Here is a 26,788-nt window from a genome sequence, read left to right on the forward strand (position 1 = left end):
TATTGTTAAAGATTTATGAGTGGAATGAGGTTATCTCTCAACAAAGATCCAAATAAACACAAGCTACCTAATAAACAATTGACAAAACAACTCACTGTCTTGGCTCAGGATTCTTTAAATTAAGGGAGAAAGGCACATTGAGAAATAGACAGAAATGGAAGCAAAAAAAAAATAATAACAAAAAAAGCATTTCTTCCCCTGGAAAAAAAAAAAAGAATAGACATGAAACAGAATCAACCTTTCAAATGAGATATTAGTCTGTTATTATGACCCTGTCCCATATGATAGCTTATCAGTGTCTCCCTGATGCAGAAAATTACTGGACATGAGGATCAAAATGTGAATAGATTTTATTAATCCCTGTAAAAGTTTTGAGTCATAAGAAATTTAATTGCACAAGCATCTTAAAAACATTTTATAATATCAGTAAGTTTTGGATGATAAGGTTCCAAAGAACAATTAATATCTATTAACATATAAAACAACCAGTTCTTGAATTATAATATTAATTATTTAAATAAGGCTGCTTAAAAGATATGGGGGAACAACTTATGTATGATCATGTAAAATTTTATAAACAAAAATTTTAATGTTTATGTTCTTCATCTACAGTGTTACAATAGTGACATTTCAGAAATAAGCAGTGTTCAAATTTTAAGTAATAAAATATGAAATAGAATTAATACTGAGTACTGAAAGTTGATTCTCTGTAAATCAGTTTCCTCTGTAAATCAATCAATACCTGTAGTTGCTTAATAGGGGAATTTTCATTTAGACATACAGATTGATTTAAAATATACCTGCTGGGTTGATAACTAAATCTCATCCATGTTATAAATGGTACCACATAACATAAACCGAGTAGGATAGCTTTGTGTTAGCAAGGCACTGGTATAAACCAGCTTTACAGAAAAAAATGTCATCAGTAATGTACAAAATAATTAGGCATCTGTAAAATTTATTATTAGTTTCAAAAGTTTACTAATATCCACAAATTTAAACTTTATTTTCCTCAATATATTTCACTTCAGTTACTGAAAGTGTATTTTAAAAAATGTTTAATTATACTTATTAAAATTATGCTTTTAAAAATGATTCAAACTTTAAATTAAGATGTAATATATGTGCCTGATGAAGTTTTGAGGCATTATACAAAATTATTTACAATTTAAAAAATAAATGACAATAAATAGCTGTTGCAGTATCATTTTAAATCACTTTCTATCTGTTAGTTAACTAGTTCTGACATCACAATGAGCCATTAATTATTCTTAGTAACAATAAATCTATGAGTAATAAAATAGAACACATATTATTTTTCCTGAATAATTACATAAGATTTTTAGTTGACAGTACAAATTACAATAGCTTTTTATATCCAATTAAGATAATAGTTTGATAAGTATCTAACATAAAATAATTTAATATTTGATACATTTGGAAACTTTGATGTCAGTGAAAACACTCAATAATCTTATTTGATATTTTAGTATAATTTTCTCACTACAACCTCTAATCAATATAATGCAAGGGACACGTTATCTGAAATAAATTAGATGGTTTAATCAGGAGCAAATGTCATACAGAAAGTCTTACTAACTTCTTAAGAAAAAATGATCTACATTGATGAAGTAGAAGCTCCTAAGGCTGATGCTGCTATTGCTCAATAAGACCATATTTGTCATGTTAACCTGTGATATAAATATAAAAGCCTTACAAAATTTTCTTGCTATATATGCTAAATATATGTTCAAATTTAATCTGTTTGCATGATGTTAGTCATTTCTAAAAAGTGATTTTGGGAAATTAAAAACAAAAGAACATAATTTGGGACACCAATAATTGTTCAAACAAAGGCAGTTTCCAGAAACACATTTAAGACTACTTTCAATAATATCAGCTTGAGAAACTAATTTCATTCCAGAAAAAATATACAAAATAAAAACAATTATTTTAAAAAATAAAATAAAAATTTAAAATTAACAATTTCAACAAATTTGTAAACTCCCAAGTGATACATAAAATCAGCTACTTTTTGAGGTAAAAATGGCAAATATATTAACTTTTTGACTGAGAATTTGGAAGAGGAACTGAAAACTAACTAGGAAATATTTAAAATGAGAGAACTGTAGAAGGACTAAGACAACAAATATTCTACATATTTTGCAATGACTGAAAACTACTTTAACTATATAAACATGGAGAAGCCAGAATCCTCGTGAAAATTTAAAGCCTGGGAGACTTGAAAACTTGCTGTGCCTGTGAGAGCATTCTTCAATCCACATACATCTCAAGTGGCAGAAAGCCTAATTGGCTTAAAGAGTCTAAGCACAGCCTTTGGAAATCATTTTTTGGCCTTTAAACCACACAAATGCAGGATATATCTCTATGGAAACATTGACCAACAATTGTACACAACAGAGGATGCAGATTTGAAAATTTGAGTTTGGACATTTTAACTGCCTTGAAAAATTAAAATCCAATTACTCTCCAAGAACAAACAAAATGTATGATCACTAAAATGTATTTTTTAAAAGTCTTCAAAAAAAGAATTACTATGTGAAACAATAAGAAAATGTGACTCTTGTTCTGAAAACAAGCATTTAATATAAAATGACTTCAGTTAGACTGAGATATCAGATTTACCAAAAAAAAAATGCTTCATAGATTTCCTAAATATATTAATAGGATTAACGTAATATATGTTTAAAATAAGTGAACAGGTAGAAAAGATCAACAAAACCAAATAAATAAAATTAATTTTAAGGAAAATTTGAAGTTAAAAAATATGATAATGCTGTATTTTTTAGATAGATCTTATACAAATTTAAGATTCAGATGGAGGAATACGGATACCAGAAATATAAGACCACTAGATACACAACAGGGTCTTAATAAAGGTATTTATTGCAAGCATGAATGAACAAAGGCATAAGGAATTGTATGGAAGTGGTTTTAGACTTTGTAAGCACACTGTTTTACATAGATTCTATACTTAACATATGTATTTTCATGGAGTTGAGAGTGTAACTAATAGTACTCAAGCCACCCCCAAGCCTTGTTTTACTGCATCAGTTGCATAGAGAGGAATCCAGCCCTAATATCTAATCCGCCATTTCTCTCCTCAAAGCCAACTACTATTATCAATTTCATAGTTATGTTTCAAAATAATTCAATGTGTATTCCTGTATCTAAGGTTATTTTCTTTAGCTTTACTGTGGTATAATTTACATACAAGAAAATCCACTCATGATATGTGTCCAGTTGGATAAGTGTAACCACCAACACTATATAGCTTTAGAAAACTCTCTGTCTCCCCCAGATGTTCTATCACATTGTTTTGCATTGTTTGTCCTCTGATTCTTGGCCACTGGTAATGACTAGATTTCTGACACTATAGTTATGCCTCTTAAATAATTTTATATAAATGGAATCATAGAGTATGTCATTTTTGAGACTTTTTTTTTTTAACTTATCATCAGTTTATTTTTAGGCCTTTCCAGGTTGCTGTATCAGTAACTTCCCCATTTTTTATTTGCTGGGTAATATTTCATTGCATGCATATACCACAGCCATTTATCATTTGGACACTTCAGCTTATTCTTTCTGGGACTCTCATGAATAAAGATTCTATGAGTGTTAATTTAAAAGTGTGTGGACATATAGTTAGTTTTGTTTCTCTTGAGTGTAAACAGAGTAGAAATACTTAGTCATTCACTAATTTAAGGTTTAAATTAAAATCAAAACAAAACAAAAATAACTGTACCATTTTTGCATGTAAAAAAATAACATTTGCATTTTGCCAAGTGGAATACGGAAGCTTAAAAAAAAAGATACCCAACTTTCTAAGGTAGGTTCTGATAGCTTCTTGGATTAGTTAAGCTGGGCAACTGGAGTTGATGAGGTCTGAGCATGACTAAGTTATCATTGAAGGTTTGCATCATTCTAGTATTTGGAATAAGTTGGTAGTGGCCTTAATTAAATGATGCACGAGGCCGGGAGTGGTGGCTCACGCCTGTAATCCCAGCACTTTGGGAGGCTAAGGTGGGTGGATCACGAGGTCAAGGGATCGAGACCATTCTGGCCAAAATGATGAAACCCCAACTCTATTAAAATACAAAATAATAATAATAATAATAATATGCACGTGGTGGCACGCCTTTGTCATCCCAGCTACTTTGGGAACTGAGGCAGGAGAATTGCTTGAATCTGGGAGGCGGAGGTTGCAGTGAACCGAGATCGCACCCCTGCACTCCAGACTGGCGACTAAACGAGGCTTCGTCTCAAAAAGAAAAAAAATAATGCATGAATCAAATTTAACAAAGTTGTCTCATTACACATCAGTCAAATTAGCTGATGAAATGTAGTCATGAGAAAACTTTACAGAAGCCAAGACAGTGGGGAAATAAAGGAAAAATTTTGGAGGGGGTGGAAATTTTCTATGGGTCTCTCACATTACTGCGTATCTTCTGAGCAAGGGACATTGACAACTTTATTCCAGATTGCCTTTTTAAGAATATTTTTGTATATGAGATAGTTTTGAAAGATATAAGGAAAATTTCCCTTACTTGTGTCGTTCAGGAAGGCAGATTTGTCTCCTGACCAGGATAATATAAAGATGATACTCCTGTTCAGGGAAAAATTTGAGCTGGCTTTCCAGCAACACAATTATGAGGCTATGGGATTCACAGGCTAAAGTTCCTCAGCTGTGACATAAATTCATTGTTTTCAGTATCATCCTGCAGTACTTCACATTAACCTCATGGTCCTCAGGGAAAGGGGAATACTTGCAAATGTATGCTCCCTACTGTCCTGTGAGTGAAAAATGCCTTTGTCTCTAAACCAGGAGTCTGTGTCTTCTGCCAGCATCTATAAAGCTCTGACACACTAACTTAAAAGCTTACACATAAAGTTTTCAGACCCTTCACTGATCTTGACATCTTGATATCGATACCCCTAAACATAATTTCCAATGTAGAGAGACAAATGCTAAGATGTAATCAATGCTGCTATTGCAAGTAAGAGATACAGTTATGAAAAAGAATAATACAATATAAGGAGGACAGAGAAATTGTGGTGGGTGCTGTTTTATCTAAGGTATCCCAACACTGAAATAGGTTTAAAGGAAGTGAGAACAGGAGCTATGAGAATGACACAACCAGATGGCCGCTTTTTTTGTGAAAACCCTCAAATTACTTCAGTTGTAAATATTTTATAGTTTGCATTTTTAAATTATTTGCATGTATTAGCATTCTCAAAGAAAAATCCTAAAATTAAACTTAGTGAAAGAAAATAGAAGAAATGTGACAGAAGTGAAAATGAACGAACATAAAGCTTCTGCCAAGACTCCTTGATCCTTGGAGCTCACAAACTTTAGCTCTCATTGTACTTTCCTCTTCAGTCCATACACCTAGCAATGGCTGAGCACCTTCCGTACCCTTAAGGTATCTTAATACCTTCATGAGAGTCTGGGGTCTGTCATCTTCTCCTTTTTCTTTGTTGTAATTCCTATATTAATTCAGTAAGGGAGTCGGAAACTCATAATATATGTCATCATGTTTCTGTTTCTCTTTTGATATTGAGAATATTTCTATTTTTTCATATTTAGTCTCTGTATTTATACCCTCAAATTATTTTAGGACTATCACAGAATGGTGACATGAAACAATGACATGTAAAATATCTATGATAAAATAAGACTTTTTAAATATTTTGATTTAATATGGCCTTATATTTTCTTTATTATGAAAAGTTTATCACTTAACAAATGAAACATATGAGGTTATGCATACAGCCCACATCACATTTACATATATGCATACACACACACACATAAACTTTCGTCATTCAGAAGCTCAATCGTGTCAAACTGAAATATTTGTAATATTGTTGTAAACAAGGAAAATAATATTTGGTTCATTCAGGTAATAATAAATAATAAATAAACATAATGCTATAGTTTCCTAACTTGTCTCCAATCCCATAATATTCTTCCACCTCATAATGCAACTGTTGGGAAGTGTTACCATGTTCAAAGGTTGTCATATACATGATAAATGTACATATATATTCAAATACAAAAACATGTTGGTATACATATATTTATAATATGTCTTTAACAATAAATATACATATAAATATTACTATAAATACATTCTCTGAGCACTATATTTGTAATTGTAAAAGCGTGTTGCTGTCAATAACAATAAAGATAGATATCTAATTTAAGTCAGCTATTGAGTGGATACTAAGAGAAGGTTTGATTCCAGATATCTGTAACTGGGTCCTCTTTGGAGTCATTAACTAAAAGACAATAGTAAATGGCATAGTATTCTACAGAAACACAAAGATAAAGTAAAATGTATGAGTCATAATATATAGGAATACTGTATAGTGTAAGGATGCAGGGATTTGTTAAGGTTTTATGGTCTTTACTGCTCTTTCTGTGTGGTTTAAACAAAGTCACAATTACTAGAGTAAAGCTGAGCATTTAAGAATTTTTTCTGACAATGAGAAAACCTAGCAAGCATTGCCTGGCAAGGATAAGGTTGTATGAGTTTGGAAAAGCAGAGAAATTTCAGATTACATTTCAAAAGTAAACATGTATTTATGAGCATGTAGTAAGCCATACTGAAACAAATATTATTTACTCAAAATCCCAAACTTGTAATTTATTAAACATTGCCTAATTCTACAAAGACACAGTCATATATTGGAAATAAAGAAACAACAATGGTGGTGTATAACTTATTAATAAAATATAAAATCTGAGGACGTAACCAAACTCTGTGTTTATGACTATATATATATGCATCTATTTTAGAAGCAGGGTGCTGACATGACCTTAGCACAGTGCTGGGTGTAAGAGGGCAAGGTGACAATGAGAGAGGAAAGTAATGTATTATTTAATAATGTTTAGCAATGCTAATTTTGGTGATAGAGAATAAATGAAGATTCTTTTTGGGGACAGAATCTTGCTCTGTCACCCAGGTTGGAATGCAGTGTTGCGATCTCTGCTTATTGCAACCTCTGCCTCTTGGGTTTAAGTGATTCTCCTGCCTCAGCCTCGCAAGTAGCTGGGATTTACAGGTGCCTGCCATTAGGCTCAGCTAATTTTTGTGTTTTTAGTAGAGACAGAGTTTCACCCTGTTGGCCTGGCTGCTCTTGAACTCCTGACCTCAGGTGATCCGCCCGCTTCTGCCTCCCCAAGTGTTGGGATTACAGGTGTGAGCCATCATGCCTGGCCAAATGAAGATTCTTATGACTAGGCATGATATGCTTTGTCTCTGTGTTCTTGTCTAAATCTCATCTTGAATTGTAATCCCCATGTGTTGAGGGAGGGATTGGATCATAGGGGTGGTTTTCCCTATGCTGGTCTCATGATAGTGAGTGAGTTCTCAAAAAATCTGATGGTTTTATAAGGGGCCCTTCCCACTTTGCTCTTCACACACGCTCTCTCACCTGCTGCCATGTAAGATGTACCTGCTTCCCCTTCTGCCATGATTGTAAGTTTCCTGGGGCCTCCCAGCCATGTGGAACTGAGTCAAGTAAACCTCTTTTTGTTATAATTAGCCAAGTAGTATCTTTGTAGAAGTATGAGAATAGACTAATACAATAAATTGGTACTGCAGAATGTGGGGTAGTGCTATAAATATATTAAAAAAATGTGGAAGTGACTTTGGAACTGGGTAACAGGCAGAGGTTGGAACAGCTTGGAAGGCACAGAGGAGAGAGTGAGATGTGGGAAAGTTTAGAACTTCCTAGAGATGTGTTGAATGGTTTTCACCAAAATGCTGATAATGATATGCACAATGAAGTCCAAGCTGAGGTGATCTCAGTTGGAGATGAGGAACCTGTTGGTAACTGGAGCTATGCGTTTGCAAAGAGAGGGTGGCATTTTGCCTCTAGCGTAGAGATCTGTGGAACTTTGAACTTGAAAGAGATGATTTGAAATTGGAACTTATGTTTAAAAGGAAAGCAAAACTTAAAAGTGTGAAAAATTTGAAGCCTGATGATGTGATAGAATAAAGGCTCAAGCTTTCCCTGTAGTAGGATATCCCAAGGTGTTCTAGGATTAAAGCATCTGCAAGTGTTTTTGTCTCTTAATCAAACTATATCTTTTACCCTAGGGTTTGACAATACTAAATAGATACTTTTTTTCTACATTTATAGATTATTTTGCCTTCATTTTTTAACTAATTTAGAATTCTAGTAAGGTTAAAGAATGCTGCTTATGCATTCCAGATTTCTAGTAATTATCTACTCTTCCACCAGCCCCTAGAGAAGAAAAATGAAGAGACCTATGTCACATACAAGTTGAGTTTGCTTACCCATCAAATAGCTCCCAAATCAGTGTGATTCTAAATGTTAAAAATAAAACCTTTTAAAATCAACTTATAGCCCTACAGCTTTCCATATATATTGTTATTAAGCTTAACCACTCTTTCGATGTAATTATTTGCATACATACTTGTCACTCAGTTGTCTCCCTCTTTAAGACAGATAACTAATAAAAATACTGGTTCTTTCACTCATGTTTTCATTATTAAAGTAACTGACACATAACCATGACTTAAAACAACAACAACAGAACACTGGATAAATCAATTACCAGGATACTCGAAGAAAGTAGAAATTAAGTTATGTTTAAGAAGATACATTACCTAAGTGGACAAACGTGGTCTTAGGCACAAGCAGCTGCATATGGGAGCATGACCATAAATCTGATGTGATACTAATGGTACAGGCATAGCTACAAAAACGTTCCCGAGAGAGACTGGCCTTTGGATGAAATATGAAGAGCATGCAGAGCTAAACAAGTAAAATTGAGGGAGTGATAACATTTAAAAGTGGGCCAATTTGGCATTCTAAATATTGAGATTCTAATTTTATAGGCATCCTTTACCCTAGTGAAATCTCCCAACCAGACTTTCTTTTTCATTCATTATTGTTGCCATTGAGAATTTGAGTGTGAGGTTCAGACTTATATCATTTATCGTTTGCATGTAGATGTCTTTTTATGGGTTTTCATTCTATCTAGCATAACTTTATCTCAAATGGAATACTGTAAAATACATGACTGTTTACAACCAATAACCTTAGTCTTCTCTGATCGGAAGAGGCACAAGGAACTTCAGAACCCATGTTGTCTTCATTTAGAGGTCTTTACATATCTATTAAGAATTGTAAGAAACAATATGAAAAATAAACCCCCCTGGTATATTTCAGGGAATGTCAAAAAATATTCCTTATATTCAACCCACAGCCTGTTTTATGTTTTATTTGTTGTTAATCCATTTCCATATGTCTAGAAGTTCAGTATGTTTAAAGTTCCACATCAACACTGCATTTTTATCTAAGATTAAGATACAATGTTTTGATTGCTGAGGCATTAAACTGTTTTCAATTCCAGATATTGTGGAGGTATACTGTTATTTTCATTAGCTTTCTCAATGGTGCTATTTGGTTTTTATTTAAATTTTTCTCAATTTGCTTGATGACAGAAGAAATGCCAAGATTTTGAAGAAAAATAACTTAATCTCACAGTTTCATATTCAGCTTATGAAGTGATTTATTATTTTACCAACAAAAAAAAATATTCTTCATCAATAAATACATATTTACAAGATTTTTATTTTTGTACTTGGAAAATTTATCTTATAATCCAGGAGACCTATTGAATGTGTGAGTATTGTATTTTGTATGCTGATCACAAAGTATAAACAAATAGCTGATTTATACTTAGGGTGATATTAATATTAACATATGTCATTTAAAATTAAAACTAGCATAATTCATGAGAAATCATACATTAAGTTAATAACAGTCTAGAAACAACTGATTCACCTTTTAACAAGGTACACATTTAAATATACTTTTGAAAATTTGATTGGTACACCGTAAAAACACAGCAACATATAAAGAAATAGAGAAATGAGTAAAAAAACTAATAAATTACAAAAGTGCTGATAATTAAAAACAATTATAAATTCCAAATATTGATGAAAATATAAAGTTAAATTAAAAGCTCCTCTCAGCCTTCACTCCAAACTTTTCTTACCCAAATTATAGTTACTAGTGGGCTTTTTATTCTAGGAGAAAACATTTTATCTGTCTAACAACATATATACATGTTTGAAGGATACATAAGTTTTGATTACAAAAATGAATTATATTTATCAGGGTTCTATTAAAACAGCAAAATGTCATCAAGTGTTTAGGCAGTACCTAGTAAGATTTTTTGTATATGCTTTCAAGTGTATGTGCTTCCACAGTATATTTGGGGTTTTTCAACTCTTTAATTAAGAAAACAGGGCCAGGTTTGGTGGCTCACACCTGTAATCCCAGCACTTTGGGATACTGAGGCAGACAGTTTAAGGTTAGGAGTTCCAGACCAGCCTGGCCGATATGGAGAAAACCCATCTCTACTAAAAATACAAAAAAAATAAAAATAGAAATAGAAAGGTGTGGTGGCACGTGCCTGTAATCCCAGCTAGTGGGGGAGGCTGAGGCAGGAGAATCACTTGAACCCAGGAAACAGAGGTTGCAGTAAGCTGAGACAGTGCCACTGCACCCCAGCCTGGGCAGCACAGCAAGACTTCATCTAAAGAAAAAAAAAGAAAAGAAAAAAGAAAATATGCAAAAACTGAGGAACTTAAGTAACCTGCTCACAGTCACAAAATCAGGGTGTTAGCACCCATATTTAATGTCATTTTCAACAAATATTGCTGGGACATTTGATTATCTGCATGCAGAAGATGAACTTAAACCCTTATCTCACACAACACACAGAAACTAATCCAAAATGGGTAATGGTAGTGCTGAAACCAAATATTATAGGAAAAAATGTGGAAAGACATCTTTCAGATTTGGGTTAGGGCATCATTTCTTAAATTTGATACTGAGAACATGATTCACTAAACAAACAAAGCATAATCTGGGCCTTCTCAAAATTCAAAACTTTTCCATCTCAAAATATGGTATTAAGAAAATAAATTATAAGCAAAATGCTAGGAGACTATTTTTGTAAAATTCAAAGATACATACATCTGACAAATGACTTTTATCTAGGATATCCAATGCACTTACAACTTGATAAGAGGACAACCAACCTAATTTCAGAATGAACAAATATAAAACTAGACTTTTTATTAACCAAGATATATAAATTACTAACAAGATGTTTATATTAACAGTAAAAGCATAATTAGTCATCAAGGAAATGCAAATTTAAAACTCAGACACCTTTTCATACATACTATTAGGTTGGTGCAAAAGGAATTGTAGTTTTTGCCTTCACTTTCAATGGTAAAAATCGCAATCACTTTTACACCAAAATAATAGTATGTCTACTTAAAAAAATATGGAAATAAAAAGTATTGACAAGGATGTGAAAAATAAGAATTTTTCATATATTGCTGGTGGAAATGAACACTGTGGGAATTTCTGAAAAAAGTATTTTGAATAACATAGTAGGTGGGGGCTGAAATTACATTTTATGGACAACATGTTGAGAAAAAATATGCAAACATCAAAGAATTTAACTTAGATGTAAATTCTTGGTGCATTTTGCTGAAAATGATGGCATAGATATTTGAAACATTGTTTATTTTATTGATCTAACAAATGTTCATAGACAAATATCAGAACAAAATGTAGTTTGTAAATAAGAACTGTGAGAACAGATTTACTACTTCAAAGAACAAAAATGTTTTCTGTGATTCAGATCCATTCTCCCAAAAAGTCCAAGATTGAAAACCAATATAAATGAAAATATATAACTTACTAAACAATAATATTTAGTCAAATATTTACACTTAGTGTAATGAATAGACGGAAAATAAAGTAACACTAGAAAACAATTGGAAATAACTATATGAGAAATGTCTTGAACATTTGTTGTGTAATAGATGTAGAAACAGTGTAACAGAACCCCCAAACAAGAGGATATCAATTTCAGGCTGTCCTTTTTCAGAGGCTTCACATATACTTTCTTTGAATTTTGCTTTAATTGCCATAAAATATATTTTGGAGAAATTTCCATGTATCACATGCAGGTGTATTTCATTCATTTTTAATGACTACAAATTATTTCATCTTGTGGATGAATCACCACATATTAAAATAGTTTCCTACTAATGAATATAAATGACATTTCCTACTATTTTATTTCAAATGCAACCAATAGTAAATACATTATATCTATAAGCCTAACATTTTCTCGTCCCCTGAAGAGTAAAGTCCTAAAGTTGGACTTTGTGAAAGAAATGTAACATGTGCATAACCTTTTAAATTAACACTTTCACATTTTCCTCTGAAAATGTTTAACAATTATGTCATGAGTTATGTCATTTATCAGTTATTTTATATTCTTGTAAATAGAATAGGATTTATGCTTACCTACTGTGTTGTCAGTGGGAGAGCTAGTCCCCCTTGTGGGGTCTTTACGAATCACTTCAATGTAACTGCAGAAATTACAGTCCAAGGGGTATATAAAATTGAAGGCTTCATTATACTCACAAGTCCTAGAGAGGGATGACTTTGTGTGGCATGTCTGGAGGGCCACACAAAGTCATGGCAAGCAGAGAGAAAACAGAGTAAGGACCCCTGGACTAGTTCCTTTATTGAGGGTCACAGCAGGGGTAGTGAGTGGCACATGGCAGGGGACACTCTCTTTGAGTAATTTGAATGTAGCTGGGTCAACAGGGAAAGGAGGAACTGATAAAATGGAGAAGTCATCATGAGGCTTAGCACTTAAAGACAAATGTTGGAGACAGGTACCCAGAAATGGGGCAATAAGTGGGTAAAAGATCAAAGCAAGAAGGGCAGATGCTGGCACTCAAGAAGCCATTGAGGCAAGAAATAACAACTTCACACCCACCTCTCCCCCAATACTGCAAAAAGCTTGTAATGCAAACTGTGAACATTTTTTTCCAGCTGTTAGGTGAAAATTGTCATTTTTTAAAATTTGACTGTTCTTTAATTTTGAATATGATATCTCTTCATATACTTATTCATTTTTCTTTTCATGTCTTTTGTGTAATTTTCTACTATTAATCATTTTCAGTTTATCAACTCATCCAAACGTGTATCTAATGCACAGTATCAATTTTTTTGATATTTGATGAATTAGAGTGTGACTAATGAATACTAATATATATTATTGTATTGGTATAATCACTTGGTCAAATAGGCTAGTATTTGAACCTGCTGATGAATTATAACCTCACAATCTAAGACTGTGTGGTAAATTTTGGCTGAATCCTATTTCTTGTTAAACGAAGCTTTTGGACAAACTAAGCTCTCCGTTCTTTGTAAACCCGTAGTCATGATAAATAAAAAAATGTTAATCTCAACATTATTTGCTGATATAACAGCTAGCTTGTGTTTTGGGTGAAATAAGAGAATTGGCAAGTAAAAGAAGCTGAAAAAACCGTATGTGCCCTGTGAAGTCACGGGTGGATTTAGGGCAAAGAGTAGCAACTACTATAGAAATAACTGGGCTTCAAGAGGTCTCAAACTTAGTCGAAGAGAATATCAACAGGCTTTTGAGAAAGATGCCAGATGTTTGTAGCACAAGGAAGAAAGCCACCAATCTTTGATTTTCCTCCAGTTTTGCCACTGATTCATTTATTATTTAAAATCTATTCCTCTTAACATTCTGTCTTCAGGTTTCTCTGACCAGGAAAAGAGAAGGAAGTGTGGTTTGGGGGTCTAGAAAATCAACCTTTGTTCTCACCTTTACCTATCAAGTTGACCTATAAAAGCTTAGGACAATGTAAAATGATTTTAAATCCAAATTATTCAGCTATATAATATTAAAATCAGAGATTTTGATTTTAACCATCAGTTATTTGTTAGATCCAATGACGATTTAGCTATCTCTAAAAATTTGAATTTTTCAACTTTTATTTTAAGTTTAGAGGGTTACAAGTGCAGATTCATTCCTTGGATAAATTGTCTGTTCCTGGGGGTTAATGTATAAATGATCCCATCACCCAGGTAGTGAGCATAGTACTAGGTAGTTTTCCTCCAACCCTCCGTCTTCAAGTAGACCCCATGTCTACTGTTCCTATCTTTATATCCATGTGTACTCAGTGTTTAGCTCCCACTTATAAGTGAGAACACACAGTATTTGGTTTTCTCTTCTTGTACTAATTTGCTTAGGATAATGGCTTCCAGCTCCATTCATGTTGCTGCAAAAGACAGGATTTTTTTCTTTTAAATGAATATGTAGCATTCCATGGTGAAAATGTACCACATTTTCTTAATCCAGTCCACCATTTACGGGCATCTAGGTTGATTTCAGTCTTTGCTGTTGTGATTACTGCTGCTATGAACACAGAAGTGCCTGTGTCTTTTTGGGAGAACAACTTATTATTCTTTGGGTAGATACTCAGTAATGAGATTGCTGAGTCAAATGGTAATTCTGTTTTAAGTTATTTGAGAAATCTCCAAACTGCTTTCCAAAGTGGCTGAACTAATTTACATTTCCATCAGCTAACAACTATCATTTTTACATTTTTTAAATAATAGCCATTCTGATTGGTGTGAGATGGATTTAAAAATCAGCTTGTTTAAGCAATCATGCATAACACTTGAAAGGAACATTGTATCTGAATTTAAATGTGAAATTTTTATTGTATTCATTATTGGCATTAACCAGAAAATCTAAACATAAACTAATATCAGCTTTCACAATAACATTTCTGTCAGGATATTTTGGGAAATGTTTGGTTTCATTTTTTCATGCAAATGATGATTTTATAAGGTAGTTATACTAAGGTAGCTATACTAAATGATAAATCACAGAAACCATCCTGAAGGTTAACACTTTCAATTATGTCACTGCCTTTGAAATATATCATTTAATAATTGTTTATACATTGTTAGCATTTATGCTTTTAGGTGGCATCAGATTCTATTTCTATAATGAAAGATGATTAAGAAAATGAACGTAAAGATTGCATGTGTCAGATGTAATTATTTCAAATATACCTATTTTCTTATAAAAATATAAAGATTAAATTTCATCTTAAAGAAGTTTATTTGCTTTGGATATTTATACAAAATACTTCTTTTAACTGGAATGAAATAAATATCTTCAAATGAATGTGTTTCTCCAGGATTGTTTCTATATAACCTGTTATAACCTAATGTAAGTAGCTGAAGAATGCTTAATTTCTAAGTTTCAGAACTTAGAATAAGTTTCCAGACTAAACAGTTTTACAGTGCTCAAATGAAAGAACAAAAATTAAATGTGTACCCCTTAACTATAGGAAGTGATATCTTTTAATAATATTGTACTTTTTTAGTCATATATTTTTAATAAATGATAGTTCTTCATTAACTTGGAAACATAATTTATGATACTATAGAAGGCTGAAAACAGTCACTGGCTTTGCAAAGAATAGTGCAACTTGCATAATTAACAGAAGAATTAATACTTAATAAGTCTAATGATGCATTTGTATCATTAAATAGAAATTAACTGTTTATATGGCAATGCTTTTGAAAACGCTATGTTGCATAGCTTTATTTTTACTGGATTTTAGAGTCTAATCTTGTAATAAAAACAAATACTATAATGATTCAGTGTCCTGGAGCTAAGCCTCCACCATGTTCTTGTTCTTTTTCTAAACAACTTAGCTATTTATCCAGTCAGCTTGTTCTTATGCTTGCCTTGGCTAAACCACACAGGGTTGGACTAACATCTGGCAAGGTATAAAGGTTTGGATTATGCCAAATGTGGAGACAGAGATATGAGGTCTTAGGTTTACAGGCAAATTGGGCCTTCCATAGACCACTGTCTGGAAAAACACAGCATGCAACCTCTCTCCACACTTACAATGTACTTTACTTAATTTAACATACTTTACCACCTCATCAGTCTGAGTGGCCCCTTGGAATTTAAAGATGTGCCACCTGTTATCCAGAATTTGCATTTACTTAGGTTATTTGCATTTCTGATCACTCTGCTCAACTTACTTTAAAATTAACTTTCTCTTGAGCAGAATAGGTACTCAAGCCCTGGCTGACCTTGGCTGTACCTTCTTAATGTAGGGGACTTAAAGGGGTATTTTTTTTTTCAGTACATATGCATGTATGTATTGGGATATAATCATACGTCTACCTAAACAGTTTATTTAACATATGAATATACTATACAGACACCCTTATCATATGAGTATGTATGTATGTGCATATGGATGTGTGTGTTTCTTATATGAATTCTTAGAGGTGTGCTTTATTGTTGATTGTACACTTTCATCACTAATGGATAAAGAATAAATACTTTAAAATGTATGCAAGAAAAATGATACAAATATGCTTCATTTCATAGCTGAGAACAATACTAAGAAACATTACATTTGGATGCTAATATGTATTATTAAATCAAACTAGTTCGCTACATAATGTTTTTCATCTTACTTAAATGGCTCCATTTACTTTAAATAAAGAATGAAGAAGGCTGCTATTTATGCAGACTGTTCAATCTATGAAGTATTTGGAAAAAATTATTCTCAATAGTCTAAATAAGATCACAAAATGAGATGCACTATAAGCCTTATTTTTTATAATGATCTTAAATGGAACAGATGGCAGTTTATTTCTACTGAATTATGTTTGGCACATAAAATCGTTTAATTTTTATACCAATCTTCTTAAGGTAGAAAATGTTAAATTATTGATATAATTTTTCTAGCTTTATTTCTTTCAGTTGTCCCTTCACAATTATCATAAATTTGGCATTTTGAGTATTAAGCATTATATTTTGTAATAAGAAAAGTCTGTTGGCGCTCACATATTTTCTATTAAATTTTTATATGCAAAACTCAATTGCATTAGTCATTATTTTACTTACAATAAACAATAGAACATGTTAGATTCCTCCAACTAATGATAATTAGCCATAAATATGATCATAGTGACTCATAATAGAAGATTGCCTACATTAGTTTACTAATACAAACAATAGACTGAGAATATACTCTACAAAATGTTATTTTAAACATGTAATCCACTTTCCAAAAGCTATAGTTTACATTACTTATACATACAGTCTACTATTACTTTAGATATTGAAAAAAGATGCCAAGAAAATGTGTTGCCAAATGTAAACAATATGTCAATTTTAGTTTATTGAAGTGTTGAGAAAGTTGAGTTAAAGTATTCTGAAAGAAGGATCGGAGCAGGGTCAGTGATGTATAGAAAACATGAAGAATGAGAGGCACTCTTCTTATCCTTGGACCTTGTTTTTGTTATACTCATCAGATCAAAGATGGATATATCTTTTTTATTCTCCCCCCTCTGTCGCCAGGCTGGAGTGTAGTGGCACAATCTCGGCTAACTGCAACCTCTGCCTGCCTCCCGGGTTCAAGCAATTCTCCTGCCTCAGCCTTCGGAGTAGCAGGGTCTACAGACACATGCCACCATGCCCAGCTAATTTGTGTGTGTGTGTGTGTGTGTGTAATTTTAGTAGAGACAGGGTTTCACCATGTTAGCAAGATGAGCTCAACTCCCTCACCTCATGATCGGCCCACCTCAGCCACCCGAAGTGCTGGGATTATAAGCATGAGCCACCACGCCCCCCTGCATATATCTTTAAAATTAGGAGGAATAGGAGGAACTCCAGGTCTTTACTACCATGACTAGGGAATGGAATACTCTCTTTATGATTGCATTAAAATATATTCAACATCCAATTGCTTTAGATTACATCCATTGCTACCATCTGTATTTCAGCCACTTTCGCCACTTTCACCGGGATTACTGCAAAAGCCTCCTAAGTTTCTCCATCTCTTCACGTACTCTCTTATATAGAAAGATTCATTGAAAGTGAAGATTTGATCATGTCAATGCCAGGTTCATCATCCAAAAGTGGTTCTGCATTTTACTCAAAGATAAGACAAAGTCCTTACACAGTTTCACCCTCTGTGATTTGTACTCCACTCGCTTTCTCAGTGAGCTTTCTCTGTATTACTTTTCCCTTCACACTACACTACAGCCACACAAGTCCCTTCCAGACATCAGTGAACCAAGCACCATCTGGCATTGTAACATTTGCACTGGTTCTTCCCAGTATTCATTCACATGTCCTTGAAATCTGCTCAAATGTCACCTTCACAATGAGGTCTCTTTCTTGAATGCCCAGTGATAATCATTAAGTTTGTCTTTCTAATTAGCCCTCCCATTTCCTTGAGTCAACTCTATGCTTTCATTGTATGAATAACACTTAACAGCTGATATATTGTATTTATTGTTTATTTTGTGCTGCTGCTATCATTGAAAAGACCCTTCTCTTTCTTATTCACTGATGTATTAATATCCTAAGAGCATCAAAGGGTTTCTGGAACAGTATTATTTTTATATGGAAGAAAGATGATAAAAAATGCACTAAAAATGTTTTAAGAAAATATATTCTCATTTTGCTTTTTTAAAAACTAGAATACAGAAAACGTTTTCAAATAGAGGCAATTTAATGTAGAATAATCTTACAAAGCAGTTAGTTAATAAAAAGGGAATTGTTTGTTAAAAGAAATGGAGGAACAAAAGGAAAAATGTATGAATCTCAGAGATTTGAAGAAGCTAAAGCCCCCCATTATGGAAGTCATAAGCCAGCTGGTGCATTTTGTACAGAGATGAAGAAGTGCTTTTCCAACTAAAGCTAAAACTACCAAAATAATGTTACATTTGCTGGGCTACAATAATAATTTTTAAAAATTAGCTAGGCATGGTGGCACACGCCTAAAGTCCCAGCTACTCAAGAGACTTGAGCCCAGAGTTCAAGGCTGCAATGAGCCATGATTGTGGCACTGCACTGCAGACTGGGTGACAGAGCAAGAATACATCTCTATAAAAATAATAATAATATTAATAACATAAATGCAGAAAGAAAGTGAAGAGACTGGAAACATGTCAAAGTCGGACATGTAAATATATATATACATTTAATTACATAAATATAAACATAGTATATATCATACAACACACATCTCTATTTGCATCTCTATCTTTGTCCCTATATTTATAGCTAAAATATAGTTACACATACCTATAATTTATTCTTACTATTGCAGTATTTCTGTTTTATAATTCCCCACAAACACTGAATTAGCCAATGCTGAACCTAGACCAAAAACACAGTTAATCTTTATGACCCTCTGTTCACATTACTTTGTTAATCCATCAACACATACTTTTGTTTTATATGTCTCCATTTAAATACAACTTATTTAATGTATTTTGTTGATTCATTAACATTGAACTCATAGCCAACAGCACTGCAACTCATGCCTAGACACAGCTTGTCTAACACTCATAATTTCACCTTAAGTCTCATTAACACCTTTTGGACTTAGGAACACTAGATAGCACTTTAAGCACTACATTTGGGGGCCATTTTGAACAGTGAAATTCTCAACACAAAGCATAAAAATGCAAAAAGCACAGCTCTAAGTAAACCACAGAAAGGACATTGCTTGCAATAAGTGAGCTGAAACAGAAAGGCAAAGTGTCAGGATGTTAAATCTCACTTGGGAATGTATGCATTGTGCAACTTGTATTTTTGGCTTTCTGCAGATATCCATAAATGGCCATGAAAGTACAAGTGATTTTTAAGCTGCAAACAAATTTTAGCAAGTAAGTGCATTTGCCAATAAGCAATACATGAAAATGAGAAATAAAATCATATACACCATAATATCATCTCCATTTATTTTTAGCAGCTCATATTATCTAGACAATAAGGTCAAAAATGTTACTTTATCAGCTCCTTGTTGTGTTCTGTTTGGGTTTTTGTTTTTAATGTCCTGTCTATTCTCCTTCTAAAATGGCAAAATGATAATTCTATATTATAAGGGATAATAACATTGAGATTGCTCAATTGTTGTTAAGTGGATAATTTAAAAATAATTTTGGAGGTTTAGTCAAGGAAGTGAAAATAAACAAAAGCCAGCATCAGTTCCATTTAAAACAATACTACATAGATAAGCCACATCACCTATTTAATATAGCATTGACATTGACAACAAATGTTAAGAATGTCATATGCACCATGAATTTGAATGAAGTGCAGAAACTAATGGACAAGTCACTTTTTTCATAAAATTGATGTTAAAAATTAAGTTGAAGCTTCAGTGCCCTATTATATTTTTATTATATAAAAAATGAGTTAGTTATATTGAAAATGTAGAAAAAGCAAACTTTCCTCACCCTCCTTGCAGCAAAGAGAGTATCTTCCAACTGCATCAGAAAATCATGATTCAAGTAATCCCATCCTAAGCTCAGATGCAGTCTAATAGTGTATTAGGAAACCCCACATGTCTTAGAAAATATTAATCTAGTATTTTTGTTTGTATTGCCTTGATTATTAGTGTAATTGAACATTTGATTTCATCTTTTGTTATATATAGGTGTATGTCTCTTAAAACTATTTTGCCAATTGCTTATTTTTCCTTGTAGATTTTTTTCTCTAAATTTTTTTCATTGGAAATTTTATTCCTGAGTCAATCTCATAAGTTGCAAACATTGAATGAACCAGGAGTTTTAACTTTATTTTGTTCACATGTGTTGTCAAGTGTTTAAATGCCATCAATAACATTTTATGTATTAAATTCCTTATAAGACTTGCTACTATAGTCCTTACTATAGCTAGTCTTTCAGTTTGTTCTAGTATAACACTATTTACTTTCTTTATAATTAATTGCAGTTTTGAAAGAGTCTTCATAAGTCTTAAGTTATTTTCTTGTTATTTTTATTTTGCAGTTAAATAATTTTCCAAACAAATGAACTAAAGTGAGAATTTTTATTCTTATTACTTTAATTCACATAATAATTTCTCAAGAAAAGAATGACAATAAATATACCAATGCATTGTATTCCCTTTCATTTAGTGGAATGAGCTAGTGTTACAACTGGGAATACAACTCTCAGGGATGGTACTGTAGAAAAATTGAAGGTCTGCTAGGTGTCCCATATAAATCCAAATAGTTCTCTTCAATGCTGGAAATAGCTTATAATGCCATGGTTCCAGGTTCTTTCTAATTACTCTGTCATGTTCAGCAAACCATCCTTGTGGCTGTTTTTTCTTTAATCATCACATTCACATTGCAGGCAAATGAAAGAAGAAAGAGGAGAGTGGTAGTGTGTGCTTTTCTTTTAATGGCAAAACCCAGCAGTTGTACACACCAGTTCTACCTTCTTAAGATGGGTCATAATACACACCTAATTCCATGTATATGTGGAAGAGAGGCTTATTAAAGTAGTCTTCAGTTGTTGGATGTAAGACCACCCTAAAATTCACTTAATAGGTGAATTGAAAACTTACATTAAGTGATAAATGGTAGTCTTTGCAAAGGAAAATATTCTTATAGTCCATATTCATAGATAAGAAGAATCAATATCATGAAAATGGCCATACCGCCCAAAGTAATTTATAGATTCAATGCTATTTCCATCAAAGTACCATTGACTTTCTTCACAGAATTAGAAAAATTACTTGAAATTTTGTATGGAACCAAAGAAGAGTCCATATAGCCAAGATAATCCTAAGCAAAAAGAACAAAGCTGGAGGCACCACACTACCTGACTTCAAACTATACTACAAGGCTACAGCAACCAAAACAGCATGGTACTATTACCAAAAGAGATGTAGAGACCAATGGAACAGAACAGAGGCCTCAGAAATAACAACACACATCTACACCAATCTAATATTTGACAAACCTGACCAAAAAATGCAGTGGAGAAAGGATTCCCTATTTAATAAATGCTGCTGGAAAAACTGGCCAGCCATATGCAGAAAGCTGAAACTGGTCTCCATCCTCACACCTTACACAAAAATAACTCAAAATGAATTAAAGATTTAAACATAAGACCCAAAACCATAAAAACCGTAGAAGAAAACCTAGGCAATATCATTCAGGACATAGGTATGGGCAAAGACTTCATGACTAAAACACCAAAAGCAATGGCAACAAAAGCCAGAATTGTCAAATGGGATCTAATGAAACAAAAGAGCTTCTGCACAGCAAAGGAAACTATCATTAAAGTGAACAGGCAACCTACAGAATGGGAGAAAATTTTTGCAATGTATCCATCTGACAAAGGGCTAATATCCAGAACCTACAAGGGACTTAAAAAAAACTTACAAGAAAAAAACAAATAATCCCATCAGAAACTGTGTAAAGTTTATGAATAGACGCTTTTCAAAGGAAGACATTTATGTGGTCAACAAACATATAAAAGAAAGCTCATCATTACTGGTCATTGGAGAAATGAAAATCAAAACCAGATGAGACACTATCTCATTCCAGTTAGAATGGTGTTCATTAAAAAGTCAGGACACAACAGACGCTGGAGGGGATGTGGAGAAATAGGAACACTTTTACACTGTTGGTGGGAGTGTATGTTAGTTCAATCATTGTTGGAGACAGTGTGGTGATTCCTCAAGGATCTAGAATTTGCAATACCATTTGATCCAGCAATCCCATTACTGGGTATATACCCAAAGGATTAAAAATCATTCTACTATAAAGACACATGCACATGTGTGTTTATTGCAGCACTATTCATAATAGCAAAAACTTGAAACCAACCCAAATACCCATCAATGATAGACTAGGTAAAGGAAATGTGGCACATATACACCATGGAATACTATGCAGCCATAAAAAAGAATGAGTTCATGTCCTTTTCAGGGACATGGATGAAGCTGGAAACCATCATTCTCAGCAAACTAACACAGAAACAGAAAATCAAACACCACATGTTTTCACTCATAAGTGGGAGTTGAACAGTGAGAATGTAAGGGCACAGGGACGGAAACATCACATACTGGGGCCTATTGGGGAATGGGGGTTAAGGAGACAGAAAGCATTAGGAGAAATACCCAACATAGACGATGGGTTGATGGGTACAGCAAACCACCATGGCACGTGTATACCATGTATACCTATGTAACAAACTTGCACATTCTGCACAGATATCCTAGAACTGATTTAAAAAAAAGTCTGTGCAGAGGAAAAATACTTTAAAACTTACATTCAATCCAGTAAAACTTCAATGCATTCAATTAAAGCTTGTAATACAATAATGATAATAACAGCCAGCATTTAAAGAGCACCTCATATGGATAATCAAGTTATTGAGAACTTACATGTGTTATCTCTGGTATGAAGATTGCTTCATCCTTAGATTCTTATGTATAAATAGACCTTGTATATGAAAAAAAAAGAAAGAAAAGTATTATTATTATATTATTATAATTTTTTTTTTTTTTGAGACAGAGTCTCGCACTGTCGCCAGGCGCCAGGTTGGAGTGCAGTGGCATGATCTTGGCTCACTGCAACCTCCGCCTCCCAGATTCAAGCAATTCTCCTGCCTCAGCCTCCCAAGTAGCTGGGACTACCGGCATTTGCCACCATGATCAGCTAATATTTTGCATTTTACAGTAGAGACAGGTTTCACCATGTTGGCCAGGATGATCTCAATCTCTTGACCTTGTGATCTGCCTGCTTCAGCCTCCAAAAGTGCTGGAATTACCGGTGTAAGCCACCGCGCCCTGCAGAAAATTATTTTTTAAAATGCATTAATTTGTAATTATCTCTTAAACTATTACTCATGAAAGATAAGTTATTTGTTGTCAGTATATTATTTCTGTTTCAAAAATTCATTCAGATTTTACTATGGCCTAATATGTAATAAATGTGTGTGTCCTGTTGGAATTGTCAAAGAAAACATATTATCTCTTTTAGAAAACATCTTTCACATAGAGCTATTATGCATTCATATTAAAAACATTTTTAGATATCTCTCTTGAATTATTTTATGAGTCAAAGTTTATATTTTGGAAATATTCCTTTATTTTTCCAGCAAAGAAGAAATCATTGCTAAAGAGGCAAATTTATTAACACTATTACCTGATTTTTTTTAAATGATACTAAATAAATTTAGTAACTATTGATGAATTTTTAGCAGATAAATTCATTCTGCTCCAAGAGCATGACATCTAAACTTCTACTTGCTCATTTATACTCTGTGGAAATATGCTTTTCTGCCCTATGAGAGAAATAAAATTCTATTATTTTAATTCTGTATTTTGTATCATAAAAGGGAAACTAGATATGGAATACAGAATATACATATGTAGAATAAAACAATGGGGAATATATAAGATTTAATTCAAGACACTTATAGAGATCACGTATTCAAACACACCAGTGAGTTCTTAAAAAGAAAATCTTTTATGTTCTAATTAAAGTAGCAAACTTCACAACTGGAGTTTTTCAGCTCATTTGTTTCCTGACTTCTTTATTTCAAGTTAAATACTCCTAAGGTGGGTCATATAATTCAGTGACTTTTAAAGTAAAATTGAAATATTTAATTTTACAACTTTTCTTTATCTCTTTTTCTCTCACCACATGCAGCCTATAAATGCCAATAGAATTAATTGCCTAATTATAAGGAATAAAAACATTGCCTTTTGAAAGATTTCAAATTTATGTATCCTGCTGTGGAGATTTTGCTTGACTACCTGACCTATACAGTCTGTACTTCTGAAGGAAACAAAATAAGTAGTCTACTTTGGAACACGTTTTGAACTTGGTAATGAATGCTACAAGACTGCTTTGCTCTATAATCTTAGGTTATTTTATATTTTAAGGGCTTCATCTGGAGCCATTTTACTGTTAACCATAACTATTATATATACTCTTTAATAAGCTCCATTATATTTTTTACCTTTTTCTTTATACATTTTAATAATATGGCAGAAAAGTAGGGAATAAGGAAAATACTAATAATCATTAGTTTACAACACAATGACACACATTTTCCAACAAGAAAATTTGATTGACAGGTGTTGAACAATGAGAACACATGGACACAGGGAGAGGAACATCATACACAGGGGCCTGTCGGGGGATGGGGGGCTAGGGGAGGGATAGCAGGGGATGTGGGTCTAGTGGAGGGATAACATTAGGAGAAATACTTAATGTCGATGATGGAGTGATAGATACAGCAAACCACCATGGCATGTGTATACCTATGTAACAAACCTGCACCTTCTGTACATGTACCCCAGAACTTAAAGTATAATAATAATAATTTAACAAACAGGTAGCACCAAAAAAAGGCTGTCTACCTAGATAACATACATAATCCTTTTTATTGTATCTCTTGGAAAAAAACATAGTTAATATGCTTCATGTATATTTCTCTTAATAATCACATTTTTGGTAACCTCACTTGCTCTGGGAATCATGGGTTCGAGGTACATATAGCATCCTTATGCCAATTTGATAAGGTCATACCTTAATCACTAGTTGAAAAGGTATAAATATAAAGGCAAGAATTCTAGGTTAGAAAGTGATATCTGTGATTTTATAGGAAGACAGATGCAAGAGAGAATTTGTGAGTACTATGTGAAGGAAGAATAAACCTGAGACCCCAACTTAATTTGGAAATTAAAGCTGATTATATCACACATACACCAAGAGAATATGAAAAGATTTATTTCTCACATAATGAGATATTCTGGATAGATCATGGCAATCTCCAAAACAGTTCTGAAAAATGGCTTAAGACAATGTGGAGGGATGAGTAGCTTGCCTGTTATTTTGCTTGGCGTTGGGAGTTATTGTGCATTTGGAACTAAGTTTACACGGTTTGAACTTTCCACTAGCACCGGGGTAGAGAGCTAGGATATATAACCAGCTTGCCAAGACGTGGAATGAAAGAGAAGGGTGGGTGGTAAGGCATAAAAATTATTAACAATAAGACATCAAAAATCAATTCAGACTCTTTATCATCACTCCAATGTTTGAGGATTAAAATGTGCCATGATTTATTTAATTGTATTTAAAGTTGTTATAGTAAGCCATTATGGCTCCTTATGAGGCTCACATCATGAGAATGGTAAGGAAATAAAACTTTCATTGAATACTTTGGTCAGCTGAGATGGTTAATTTTATTTGTCAGTTTAACAGGGTGATGAGATATGCCCCGGTGTTTGCTTAAACATTATTCTGGGTATTTCTGTGAGAGTATTTGGGATGCAATTAACATTTTTATCAGTAGACTGAGTAGAGCAGGTTTTCTGCTGTATCGTAGTTGGACCTTACCTAATCTGTTGGAAATCTGAATAAAACAAAATGTCTGAATCTCCCTGGAGTAAGAAAGAATCCTCCTACCTGACACTTTCTGAACGGTGACATTGGCTTTTTTTCCTGACTTCAAACTCAAACTGAAAGATCAGCTTTATCTGATTTTTGAGCCTGCCAGCCTTTGGACTGGAACTACCTCATTGATTCTCCTGAGTCTCCAGTTTTGTGACTTGCTCTGTAAATCTTGGGATCTGCTAGCCTCCATGAACTCCCATGATATTGCTAATTTCCATGATAAATCTCATGCATTCTCCCTCTCTGTCTCTCTGTCTCTCTCTCTCTGCATTAGTTCTTTTTATTCTGGAAAACTCCAACTAGTATATGAGCCCAGCATTGTGTATTTTGTGAAGTAAAATGTTTTTCTTGCTCACAATGAATTGCTCACTATCATTAATGTCTAGAACTCAGAAAGGGATAAGGAATAATTTGATAAAGATTTGTATTGTGGCATCATTATGTAAAAGGACATGCAACCCTGGTTATATAGTGGGTACTTGTAATTCACAAAATTTCAGAGTTTTTTTTTTTCCAAAGGAGAGAATGTTGGACGTGAAAATTTTGTTGCTGCCTTTGGCCTGCCCTAATGGCCAGACCATTGTCCACAGATATTCAGTAAAATTATG

At 33.2% G+C, this 26,788-nt stretch overlaps 1 long non-coding RNA gene across 1 annotated transcript in view; it reads right to left on the reverse strand.

The window, feature by feature from the left end:
• The window catches only part of LOC105708309 (uncharacterized), a 68,310-nt gene extending 45,091 nt beyond the window's left edge, over window positions 1–23,219 (reverse strand). Inside the window, exon 1 of the long non-coding RNA XR_001105283.2 lies at window positions 23,159–23,219. This is a non-coding gene — a long non-coding RNA (uncharacterized LOC105708309). The remainder of the gene's footprint in view (window positions 1–23,158) is intronic.
• Between the last annotated feature and the right edge of the window lie 3,569 nt (window positions 23,220–26,788).

Source organism: Aotus nancymaae, unplaced genomic scaffold (assembly GCF_030222135.1).
Source record: "Aotus nancymaae isolate 86718 unplaced genomic scaffold, 86718_ANA_hifiasm-v0.15.2.pri h1tg000022l_1, whole genome shotgun sequence".
Lineage (NCBI taxonomy): Eukaryota > Metazoa > Chordata > Mammalia > Primates > Aotidae > Aotus > Aotus nancymaae.